This window comes from Rhinatrema bivittatum, chromosome 8 (assembly GCF_901001135.1).
Source record: "Rhinatrema bivittatum chromosome 8, aRhiBiv1.1, whole genome shotgun sequence".
Taxonomy (NCBI): domain Eukaryota; kingdom Metazoa; phylum Chordata; class Amphibia; order Gymnophiona; family Rhinatrematidae; genus Rhinatrema; species Rhinatrema bivittatum.
The window spans coordinates 272,750,128-272,763,638 of NC_042622.1; the positions used below are offsets into that span (position 1 = coordinate 272,750,128).

The 13,511-nt window shown below is 44.8% G+C and overlaps 1 protein-coding gene across 1 annotated transcript in view; it reads left to right on the forward strand.

Moving 5' to 3' along the window:
* The window catches only part of ACSBG2 (acyl-CoA synthetase bubblegum family member 2), a 355,967-nt gene that overhangs the window by 90,912 nt on the left and 251,544 nt on the right, over window positions 1-13,511 (forward strand). Inside the window, exon 3 of the mRNA XM_029610908.1 lies at window positions 7,332-7,366. The gene's annotated coding sequence lies outside the window, so the exon portion shown is untranslated. The remainder of the gene's footprint in view (window positions 1-7,331; window positions 7,367-13,511) is intronic.

Genomic DNA, 13,511 nt, shown 5'->3' on the forward strand with positions numbered 1-13,511 from the left:
TCTAAAGGCAGTCTGAAATAGAACTCACAATAACTGTGTATGGGATGGCTTCTGGAATAGAAGAGAGGCTAGGACAGATTTAGGAACGTAGGCCCTCGTGGAGCGAGTACCGGTTCCTATCTGTGAATCTGTAATAATAATCCATAAGATATAGGTATGCGATATCTTCTGAGGAAGAAGAGAAAATGAGAAAGGAATTAGGAACATAGGCCCTCGTGGAGCGAGTACCAATTCCTATCCGCAATCTGCAATGGTAACTCTCGATCTCCTTACCTGCGATAACTTCTTAGACTGAAGGGAGCCTTAGCGATTAGGAACAGTGGCCCCCGTGGAGCGAGTACCAGTTCCTGTCTGTAATAGGACTCACTGTATTCACGTCTGCGATCGCCTCCAGGCAATAGGAGTCTTCTGAGTCTTAGGGAACGTAGGCCCTCGAGGAGCGAGTACCGAATCCCGTCCAACAATCTGAAATCAAGAATAGAGAGAGCGGAGCCCCCGAGGAGCGGGCAAGTTTGAAAAGGCCGAGCAGTGGAGACGAATTCCCCTTGCTGACTCGGAACGTAGTTGCAAGTAGCATGGACTGCCGAAGCAAGTCCCGTAGGAGTTCCTTGTTAACTCGCTTGAGTTAGCAAATAAAGACCTTTTAAATTGAAAACAGATGACGTCAGTACGGGGGGATGCCCCTGAGGTTCGCGCCTTTGCTGGTACAAAGTCTGGAGCGCATGCGCCCTTACGTCATCAGGAACATGACGGATCCGTAGCGTCAAGCCAGCCCGGGGGTACCGAGACTAAGAGGCGGGGAGAAGCCACGGCTGCATCTGTCCGTCTGAGCCGAAGGGAGTCGCCACAAAGGTAGAGAGGGTGGTGGGAGGGTGAGAATAGGCACGAACGCAACAGAACTATAATTTCTTAACATCTGAGAGAGAGAAACTATAACATTTTTAATTAATAGTGCTGTACAAACATGAGGTGCTTAATCTTAACCTTTTAACATCTGAGAGACAGAAAAAACCTTTTTAACACACTAATGAAGTATTTTAAATATGTATGATTATTCTATTTCTTTTCTATTGTATTTTATTTTTTGTTTTATTTTGTTATATTTTATGAATAATTGCTCTTTTTATCATTATTGTTATTTATGTTTTATATACGGAAACCGTTGTGATGGCCAGACTGAACGACGGTATACAAGAGCTTAATAAATAAATAAAATCTGGGGGTTAAGATGGAAGGGGTTCAAGCTGCTGTCTTGGGAGGGGGGTTATTCCCCAGGCTAGAGGTTACAAAGCAGGAGGAGCAGTAGTGTGGGGAGGGGAAGAGGGAAAGGGGGAAAGGGACCAGAGAGGAATAGGAGGGGGAGATGGAGCAATGGGTGGATGAAATATATTTATGTGTGGGTTACAGATGGGGGAATGGAGACCAGTGGTGTAGCCAGACCTGTTATTTTTGGAGGGGCCCAAGGTTAACATGGGTGGGCAATAGCCATACAAGTGTGAACCCTACCAGTTGTACTCTTATCAATAAGTAATGTCTTAGGAGGTAATTTTCAAAGGAGTTAGCGCATAAATGTAACGTAACATACTATCGTAGCAATTTTCAAAAGCCATTTACTCAAGTAAAGTGCACTTATTCAAATAAATCCTATGGACAATTCAATGGTACATATTGTAGCAATTTTCAAAAACCCTGTTTTACTTGAGTAAATGCTTTTTAAAATCAGGCCCTAAACATGTACCCAACAATGGATGTCTAAAGAGCCTGCAGCATCTGTCATGCAACATGAGTGATATTTTAAAATATTTTAACTCTATTATTTCAAGCACTTACCAACACTTATCCATATACACACTTAGGGAAACAATTCAGTTATATTTAAAGGTGTCTCAAGAAACAATACCCCACAACTTAATTTAAAGCTGACCAGACACAAATGTATTATAAAGATAATATTCTCAACACATAGGATAATATCCTGCAAAGTATTCTAAAATGCCACCTAGTGTTATGGCAAAAGAATTATTATAATTTAGTATATATCCTTCAACTCCAAACAGAATAGCATTGCTTATTTCTTAAAATTCTAATACTAATAAAAAAATAAATATTTCAAAACAGCTGAGAAATAGAACATCCAATAATTTAAAACTCATACAAATTTTTTAAATTTCCCCAAGCACCAATATATTTTCCCAAATACCAATATAATATTTTAAAACAGCATCCACCAACTAACACCCAATAATTAAAACTAATAAGGATTAGAAAAGTTCCCTGCTCTCCATATCTGGGAACTCTCTCAGGCTCACATACATGCTCACTGACTCACGATTCTCTTTCAGGCTCACATATATGCTCATTCACACACACATTTGCTCTCTCTCATGTTCACATATGCTCACTGCTGTACAACAAAATACAACTTTGTACTAGAAGGTATAGCTTGAAAAAAAAAAGAGCAAGCTGAACTGCTATAGATCCTGACACAGAAAGTACATGCTAGCAAAACACCTCTATCCCACATGCAAAATACAAACAGACCCTCACCAAATAGAGAAGAATTAATTACAAATTAAAAAGAGAAACATGGAAATAAATGCTAAACTATAAACCTAAAAAAACACTCTTCCTGCAGTATAACTTCAGAAAAATAAAAATATTTGCATTTTCCCTATACTGTAAAAAATAGAAATATTGAGATGCAGAGATTTCCCAAAATGACACCCAGAAAATCAAATTATTCCCACTTCCCTCAGAGAAACAGAAGCAATAGCAGTCTCATTCTCTTACTTCTCCCAGTCCCCAGCAGTCTTGAACCCCAGCCCCCCTCTCCTTTCAGCCAGACTCATACTTGGTGCAATAATGCAAAACCAGAAACATTCCTCATAAAATAAAATCAAGAAATATAAATCAATCATAATAGTAAACCATATTAATAAAAATATTTTCATGTAGATAAGCAGGATGAATTAGCCATGCTGTCTGGGAAGTCCTCTGGTCCTGTAGATGGCGGAGCTCTCATACAGGCCGATTCAGTAAAAGTCGCTGGAGAGCGGGCGAGCACCCGCTCTCCCGGCACGCGCACAGTATTTAAATAAGGGCCCATGGTAAAAAGAGGCACTAGGGACACTAGCACGTCCCTAGCGCCTCTTTTTTGACAGGAGTGGCGGCTTTCAGCGGGTTTGACAGCCGACGCTCAATTTTGTCGGCGTTGGTTCTCGAGCCTGCTGACAGCCACGGGTTCAGAAACCGGACGCCAGCAAAATTGAGCATCTGGTTTTCGAGCCGCGGGTCGATTGAAAATTTTTTTTTTTTATTTTTAATTATTTTTTACTTTTGGGACCTCCGACTTAATATCGCCATGATATTAAGTCGGAGGGTGTACAGAAAAGCAGTTTTTACTGCTTTTCTGTACACTTTCCCGGTGCCGGCAGAAATTAACGCTTACCTTTGGGTAGGTGCTACTTTCTGAAAGTAAAATGTGCGGCTTCGCTGCACATTTTACTTAGTGAATCGCGCGGGAATAACTAATAGGGCCATCAACATGTATTTGCATGTTGAGGGCGTTATTAGTTTCGGGGGGGTTGGATGGGCTTTTTCGACGCGCTATTACCCCCTTACTGAATAAGGGGTAAAGCTAGTGCATCGAAAACACGTGCCCAACGCGGGTTAACAGTGCGCTCTGGCGGAGCTCACTGTACTGTATTGACTTGAAAGTAAAGTTCTGAGTCTTGCTGTAGTGTGTGCCTGCTTGGCACCTCCCCCCACCTTCCAGAGTCTCCTCAGTCCATTTTTTTCCACGAGCCTGACAGCACGCAGAGCTCTCGGTCTCCTCTCATCTTTTCTGTGAAGAAAAATAGTTGTTAAGAAAAAGGAGGTTATTTACTTTATCACCTCTGCCAGTAGTTAGGCTTAACTACTTCTAAAAATTGAAAGATATGATTTCACCGTCTACATTGCCACAGAATCCAATTCGAGACATTAAGACCGCCAGGCCATTACCCTGTGGTAGATGTTCTGTGTGTGATGTGAACATTAAAAACAGACCATCTTAAAATACCAGGGACAACAGAGAATTTTTAAATTTAAAACTTTCACAAATTGTAACACTAAAGGAGTTATATATGCAGCAATTTGCCATGCAATAAGATTTATATCGGCAAAACAATTAGAGAATTTAAGAAAAGGTCATTGGGCACAAATGTAATATCAAGAAGTCCATTACATCGAAACCATGGTAAAGCATTCAATTTCGCATAACCACACGTTCAGCGACTACCGATTTTGTATAATTCAACAGCCTGTTTTAATTTGGAGAGGGGGTAACCTGGACAGACTACTGTTACAGTTAGAACAAAATTATATTTATGAGTTTAATACCATCACTATTTGGGTTTTTTTTATAAACTGTCACTAGGTAGTTTTTAGTCACTATATATGGCTATATATGATGTCTATACTTCTTACTAATTTTATTATTTTTATTGCACACATGGGATTGCATTTTTCTAATTAATCATATTGTTTTATTAAATCATATTTTTGTGTTTTTTATTAATTTTAGACCCATCTGTAATGATTTTGTAAGGGGACACTAGGTTTTATACAGCAGACCAGTTGATGTTCAGAGTTTGATTTAGTATTAACATGTATTCTTTATGGCATACAGTGATCCACACAATAGACTCTCCAATACAACACACAGGGGTGGATTTTCAAAGGGTTACGCACGTAACCCCGAAAACCTGCTCCTGCGTGTGCCGAGCCTATTTTGCATAGGCCGGGCGACGCGCGGGGAGTAGACGGGGCGGGACCAAGGCCTCTGGCACAGCGGTCATGCCGCGTGCACAACCTACACTTGCCCGGAGGCAGGCGCAACTTCGCCAACAAAGGTCGGGGGGGGGGTTTTTAGATAGGGCTGGGGGGTGGGTTAGGGAGGGGAAGGTGAGGGGGCAGAAGGAAAGTTCCCTCTGAGGCCGCTCCGAAATCGGAGCAGCCTCGGAGGGAACCATCAGTCCACAACAAGAAGATACTCACCCCTGATGAAGCTGCAGCCCCGCAGCGAAACACCAGCCGCTGTCGGGCTGGTTAAATCTGTACAGTCGGGGGACATGTGAATTCTTGTTATTTCATAGGCAGGCTGGCATTGCCGCGCAATCAGAAACAGCATTGAAGCAATCATTCTTAAACTCACACGGTTTTACCCTCGACCGTACAGCTGGGACAGACGCGAAGAGAGTTGAAGTGCCACAGGCGTTTTTTCTGCCGGGCCAGTCGGATTATAAATTTGATTTCATTCTCATTGACTGCATACAAGAAACAGAGTCACTACATCTTCAATAACTGTTATGTTTTATGGCTCGGTTTTTGTTCAAGCGGCACTCTTCTGAACAAAGCACTGTTTTATAATAAATCCGCAGTGAAAGACCAGCTTTTAAATATTTCCTTCTTATATAAAAAAATTGATTTTTGTGACAAATGTACTGGAAACTCACTTTTGCAATAAGATTTACTTACAAATATCAGTGTTCCAATTCATTTATCTAAATACAAACAGTTACGCCCTACTCACGTAAATCCAGCTGGATTTACGCGCACAGGGGGGGTTACGTGTGTCGAGCCTATTTTGCATAGGCCCTGGGACGCGTGTGGGTGGTCTGGGGCAGGGCCAGAGGCCTCCATAGGGCCTCTAGGCCGGGGTATCACGCGCCGGCATGCACAACCTATGCCTGCGCGGAGGCAAGCACAACTTGAAAAATAAAGGTCAGGGGGGTTTTAGGTAGGGCTCTTCCTTGATGGAGATCAAGGAAGAATTAGAATCCAAGGATCAGGGCAGGCAGCGGACAGATGGTGTTGATATCCAGGCAAGGGTCGAGGGCCAATGGAGGCCTGGATATCAACACCATCTGTCCGCTGCCTGCCTGACTGCTCTAACAAATCAGACACTTTGGGGTAATGACTCTCCCGCTTCAGTGGTACAGTGGCAATAGTAAGTTATGGGATTTCTGTTGGTAGAAGAGGCATGGGGATAGCTTGCGGGAATGACAGCTACTACCTGGAGATTAATACCCTTATTCAATAAACAAACTCACTGTCAATGCGACTCCAGCATTGCTCTATGCTTCAATGGCAAGAGGAAATGTGGTAAAAAGGATTTGCATTCACAAAAAAACGGGGAGTAGCTTGCTTGTTTCAGTGGTTACTACCCCAAACCAAATAAGTCTGATACTTCACTTTCAATGCTTATCCAGCATAGCTCTCTGCTTCAACGGCAGGGGGGAAAGAGGAAAAGAGGATTTATATTCAGGCAACAACCAACAAGGACTGAATTACATAGTCTGGGTAAACAAGTAATTATGGGTGTAGCTTGCTTGTTACGGTGGTTACTACCCCAAATCAATTAAGCCTGATACTTCACTTGGAATATATATCCAGTGCAACTCACTGCTTCAACGGCAGGGGGCAATAAAGAAAAGAGGAATTATATTCAGACAACAACCAACAAGGACTGAATGGCACAGGCTGGGTAAACAAGCGTGGGAGTAGCTTGCTTATTGCAGCAGTTACTACCCCTAACCAATTAAGCTAGATACTTCACTTAGATGCAGCTCCAGCACTGCTCTCTATATCGATGGCGGGGGTGGAAGGGAAATAGAATCAAAAAGTTACTTATAAGGGCCAAGAGTAACAGATAAGTATGAAAAAAATAAGTGTGAAAGCTTGCTGGGCAGACTGGATGGGCCATTTGGTCGTCTTCTGCCGTCATTTCTATGTTCTATGTTACCTAAAGTGAAGACTAGTAGAGAAAAATGTTGCTTTTCTTCTGGCTGGGTCTTCTCAAAGGAAACAAGGGACTGAATCCATCCAGGCAGTCTCCCAGGGATAGAGAGGGAAGACAGAGTCTTGAAAGCAATAATCAGATGGATTACAATTGCATTTTAAATATAACTTTAGGTGTTCAGTTTTATTTTTCATAATACCCTGAAAATATTGGCAGAATTATCAACAAATTTGCATTAACAGTTTCAGCATCAACATTTAACACTTTTTTCTTTGCTGATATAGATAACAATATAGACCTGACTAAGAAGAAAATTGATTATTTCAACTATTGTATAACCAATCAGATAACTTAGTTTTACCATAATCTGTGATATTTTACTTAGAACAGAAACACTATCTAATTTATTTATTTATTTAAGGGTTTTTTTTATATACCGTGTGTTTCTTTAAGAAATATTAAGAAAATATTAAGAAAATATTAAGAAATATTAAGAAAATGTTTCTTTAAGAAATATGAATCTTTGTGTCACAGTTTTTCTGTCTTTCAGGAGCAGCTGAGCACTGGTTTCAGATGGAATTACAGGTAAGTAAAGACAAGGTGTATGCCTTTGTTTATCTGTGTCTGTATGTTTTCTGTTACTCTTTTCTCTTTCTCACAGGCTCTTTTAAACGTCATGCTTAATTTGTTCTCCCTGTACTATCACAGAATTGTAAGCAAGCACAGTTGAAATTCTATCAAGCACAATTGAAATTCTCTCTCTTTTCCATACCAACTGTGCATTCTCCTTGTTATCAAGGATTATTCTTAGATTCAGAATTATTCTCAAATTCACATTGTAACTTATTTCACAGGAAAAGCAAGTTTGCTTACCGTAACGGTGTTTTTGTAGATAGCAGGATGAATTAGCCATGCTTTCTGGGAGCGTCGACATGACTGGAGAAGGCAGAGTTTTTCTCTAGTAGTGACAGAGGTTTTAACTCTGCATCTGCACGGTCGTCTTCCCGCGCGATTCCATTTTTTCTCCTAAGTCTTTGTAACCAAGCAGATGCATAGCAAAACAAAAGTCAGGAAGTAGTAGTAGTAGTGGACTGTCTAGGGAGGTGGGAGGGATCGCATGGCTAATTCATCCTGCTATCTATGGAAACACTGTTTACGGTAAGCAAACTTGCTTTTTCCAGTTGATAGCAGACTGAATTAGCCATGCTTTCTGGGAGTCCCAAGCTCTCGGGTTGTGTCTGCACAGGTGTGCTGTTTAAGTTCTGGACGACAAACCATAAGTAGAGTAGACAGTCCTAAGTGTCAGGCAAATTGGATAAGACTGCTGGGCCCAGTGTAACATTGGAAGAAGCTTGCTTGTCAATGCAGTAGTGTGATATGAAGGTATGCAGAGAAGACCAAGTTGCCGCTTTGCAGATGTCTTGTAGCGGAACTTTCTTTAGATGGGCAATTGAAGTAGCGGTGGCCTGTATTTGGTGGGCCTTAGGTTTACTATTAAACGTGATAGAGCGTTTGTTGTAACAGAATTCAATGCATTGGCTTAACCAACTTGCAATGGTTCTTTTTGTAACAGGTTGCCCGGATTGTTTGGATTGAAGGAAAGAAATAATTGAGATGGTCTTGACGAGGAAAATGTTCTCTGTTTGTAATAGGTTTTCTCACAGGACAAGCAGGATGGTTGTCCTCACAAATGGGTGACATCGAGGATGGAGCCCACCACGGAAAACTTCTGTCAAAGTTTAACAGAACTTTGACTGGCCCCTACTGGGCATGCCCAGCACGGCACTGACCCTGCAGCCAGCAGGGGTCTCCCTTCAGTCTTCTTTTTTCCGCGCAGCAGTTGCCACGCGGTGAAAGAGCTCTTAACCACGTTCCTGACAGGAAATCGGAATTTTATATTCTGAAGAAAATTTGCCCCTCAGGGGTCTCCCTTCGACAAATTTTACATCCCGCGGAACTTCGGTAAGTTTTTGCCGTTGTTTGGTCGACTTACGTCGAGTTTGGCCCTTGAGGCCTATTGGCAGTCACCAATCCCGCGACTAAATTTTTGGCCCAGGGCCATGGCGTCGGGGTTCCGTTGGTGTCCTGATTGTACCCGGACTATGTCAATCACAGACCCCCATAGGGTCTGTGTTTTGTGTTTAGGCAGCGAGCATGATGTCCTGACTTGCACCAAATGTGCCTTAATGACACCTAAAGGTCGCAAAGCCCAGGATGGAGAAGATGGGGCTCCTCTTCCATGCTCGCACCCCAACGCCATCGATAGCATCGACGTCATCGGAAACCGGCACCGTCGAAGTTGCATCATCATCGTCAACCCTCAGGTGACCGTTCCGCCATCGATGACTTCCCGGCCGTCGACTCCCGTCCCTTCCCCGGATGGGCGACGGGATCGGAAGGAAAAGCATCGCCACCGACGGCACAAGTCTCGGCCCCGTCGAGGATCCAGAAACCATCGACCTCTGTACAGACCGAGCCACCGACCAAAAAGCCTCGATCAGACCTGGCACCCGTCCACGTCTCTTTCGCAGGCACCCGAGGAAACCCTCACCCCCCTCGGGTGTGGGAGCCGTGATCCCACCGGTTACGGGTTGTCCCTCCGGCTCAGCCTCAGCTTCCCTCTCCCGTCGAGCCGGGTCTTGTTACCCCAGGTCTCCGGGCAGAACTGGACCGGCTGGTCCAGGAGGCCATCGAAAAAAGCGATGCAGAAGTTCCAGCCTCCACCGGCAACCGGCTCCGGCACCGACTCCGGCACCGAGGAGGGAACCGACCACCGAGCCACTGGTAGAAGCACTAGCACCACTGCTACACCGCATGGAAGCACTTTTAACAGCCCTTCCACCGATGATTTCAGTAGCACCGACGACACCGCCATCTCCGACAGGCTTGTCATTGGGGGGAGAAACACCGTTCGTAATTCCTTCAGGGGTGGTTCCATCGGTGCCTTCTCATCCCTCGCCATCGATATATCCTTCGGCTCCACCGATTCCAAGGCCGGCACCGATTCCATCGAAACCAGTACCGATGCCCTTGATGCCATTTCCAGCTCCGCCTTCAGCACCGATACCATCGAGGTTATACTCGATGCCCTCGGTGGTTCCTCTTAATGTCTCGGACCCTCAACCAGGACCTTCAGGGATTCAAGCTCCGCATGATCCCTATGACACCTGGGGAGATGATTCCTCTTCTGACACAGATTTACCTTCACCACCATCTCCTGCAGAGAGCAGAAAGCGTTCTCCTCCTGAGGATCTCTCTTTCATCAATTTTGTGAAGGAGATGTCAGAGTTAGTCCCTTTTCAGCTACAATCTGAACAAGATGACAGGCACCAGATGATGGAACTACTCCAATTTCTGGATGCCCCCCAAAATCATCGCTTCCATCCCTATTCATCAGGTGTTTCTAGACCTTCTAAAGAAGAACTGGGAATCTCCTTCATCTGTCTCCCCAGTTAATAAGAAAGCTGACTCCACATATCTTGTCCAGTCAGCACCCGGGGGTTTCAAAAGCCTCAATTGGATCATCGCTCTGTCGTCGTTGAGTCAGCTCAAAAGAAAGCTAAGCGTCTAAAGCCACACTCTTCAACTCCACCTACCAAGGACAACAAATTCCTAGATAGTGTGGGAAGGAAGGTGTATCATGGAGCTATGTTAATTTCACGCATAGCTTCGTATCAACTTTATATGACTCAATACAACAGAGCCATCCTAAACAGATGCAAGAATATGCGGACACACCTTGCCTGAGCAATATCAACCACAGCTTCAAGCCCTCCTTAACAAAGGGTTTTGAGGCCGGGAAGCATGAAATTAGATCTGCATATGACATCTTCGATGCTTCCACAAAAGTTTCAGCCACAGCCATCTCAGCCAGACGTTGGCTTGGCTAAAATCATCAGACCTTCGCCCAGATTTACCCTGCCTAGGTGACAACTTGTTTGGAGAACAAATTCAGCAAATAGTAGCTGAATTAAAAGATAACCATGAGACGTTAAAACAACTCTCATCCACTCCTTCTGATGTGACCTCCAAACAACCACCTAAGAAAGACTCTAAAAAGTCGTTCTTTAGGCCACGTCGGTATTACCCTCCATCGGCTAAGCCTCGACCTGCACGGTCTTCCCACAGAGCTCAGCCACGCCAGCCTCGAAAGCAAAGGCCTACAGTAGCCCCACCCCCTGGGCCTACGGCGGGCCTTTGACTTTCCTGTAGAGAGCACTTGCCAAACCCCTCTTCCAGCCATCCCTGTGGGAGGTCGGCTATGCCACTTTCTAGACCGCTGGCTACAAATCACCTCAGATCAGTGGGTACTAGCAATCATAGCACAGGGTTACCACCTCAACTTCACTACTCTTCCTGCAGACTCCCCGCCTCTACAAGCATGGAGTCTGACCAATCACTTGGCTCAGTTACAACAAGAAGTATTCCTTCTTCTGCAATCAAACGCTATAGAACCCGTCCCTCCCTCTCAGCAAGGGAAAGGGATTCTACTCCAGGTACTTCCTGATACCAAAGAAATCAGGGGGGCTTCGTCCCATCTTAGACCTTCGAGCCCTCAACAAGTACCTTCAAAAAGAAAAGTTCAAGATGGTAACCCTGGGCTCCCTTCTCCCTCTTGCTGCAAAGAGGGGAATTGGCTATGCTCTCTAGACTCAAAGACGCTTATACCCACATTGGCGATTACCCAATCCCATCGCAAGTACCTGCGTTTTCTGGTGGGCCGAAACCATTACCAATATCGAGTACTACCTTTCGGCCTGGCATCTGCTCCACGGGTCTTTACCAAATGCCTCGTCGTGGTAGCAGCATTCCTCAGGAAGGAAGGTGTCCACGTCTACCCCTACCTGGACGATTGGCTAATCAGGGCCTCCACCCAACAGATTGCTCAATCCTCCCTAAAATTGACAATTCATACACTCCTTTCCTTAGGGTTTCTTGTCAGTTACGAGAAATCTTGCTTAGTCCCATCTCAAACCTTATCCTTCATTGGGGCAGACTTGGACACCTTACAGGCAAAGGCTTACCTTCCTCATCAAAGGGTTCAAACACTGATATCTCCCACACCCGCTAAAGACTTACAAACCCTACACCTAACCTCTAGCACATAATATGACACATAGCTCTACCGTTCCCATTTTCTCACCCCAATACTTATTTACTACATGCTTATACAGTCTTGTATATAACCTATGTATATGTCAATAATATAACCTATTTCAATTTACCAATGTATATAGATGTCAATAATATAACCTATGTATACGTCAATAATCTCTCGACCCCTGTACATATTACTCCTTTTGTACCTGTTGTCACCCCCCCCCCCCCCCCCCCCCCTCCCCTGTCTCGAACCACCCCTACCCCCTCTTTCCACAAGTTTGTTAGTTCTTGCTCTGTTTCTGAGCTTTTGTTAAACACTGTTCCTTGTAAAGGCTTTGCCTATATATCCATTGTTGTAAGTTATCTGTAAACCGGCACGATGTGCAAACGGTTGCCGGTATATAAAATTAAATAAATAAATAAATAAATAAAATATCCCTAGCTCGCCAGCTCCAGTCTCAAAACACTGCCACGGCTTGCCAATTCCTTGTTCTCCTAGGACACATGGCATCCTCGGTTCAAGTCACTCCCATGACTCGACTAGCCATGAGAGTTACACAATGGACTCTGCGACACCAATGGATTCCAAGCTCTTCAGCCTCTGTCCTCCATTGTCACAATTACACAAGCGCTACTACGCCCGTCTTTAACCTGTGGACAAATCAAGTCAACCTCCTTCAGGGCTTACCTTTTCTCCTACCAGATCCCCAAGTAATCCTAACCACCGACGCTTCCCACAGCGGTTGGGGGGGGCCCATGTGGACGATTTACAAACTCAAGGACTCTGGTCTCGAGAGGAAGCCGAACACCAGATAAATTTCTTGGAACTGCGAGCAATCCGCTATGCGCTCAGAACTTTCCAAGCTCATCTATCGAATCAGATAATCTTGATCCAGACAGACAACCAGGTGGCCATGTGGTACATAAACAAGCAGGGAGGGCCCAGGCTCCTTCCTTCTGTGTCAGGAAGCTGCGCAGATTTGGGCAGAAGCCCTCTCCCACTCCATGTACCTCAGGGCCACCTACCTGCCGGGAGTAGACAATGTATTGGCAGACCAGCTAAGCCGTGTCTTCCAACCACACGAGTGGTCACTCAATCCCTTAGTAGCGACCTCTCTGTTTCAACAGTGGGGTTATCCTTACATAGACCTCTTTGCGTCCCCTCAGAACCACAAAGTGGCCAATTACTGCTCTCCTCATTCGGAAGCCAGCACTCTCGGCCGAGGGATGCATTCTCCCCTCAAGTGGACGACCGGTCTGCTCTATGCATTCCCTCCACTTCCTCTTCTGTCGAGGACTCTCGTGAAGCTACGCCAGGACGGGGGAACCATGATCCTGATTGCACCGCACTGGCCACGCCAAGTGTTGGTTTCTCCCATACTCCAGGATCTCTCCATCCGCAGGCACATTCCCTTGGGAAAGGAACCCGCATCTACTCACTCAAAACGACGGATGCCTCCTCCATCCCAACCTCCAGGCCTGTCCCTGACGGCATGGATGTTGAAAGGTTAGTCCTTCAGCCTTTTAACCTTTCGGATTCAGTTTCTCGTGTCCTGATAGCTTCACGAAAGCCCTCCACCAGAAGATCCTATTCATATAAATGGAAAAGGTACCCATCATGGTGCACTTC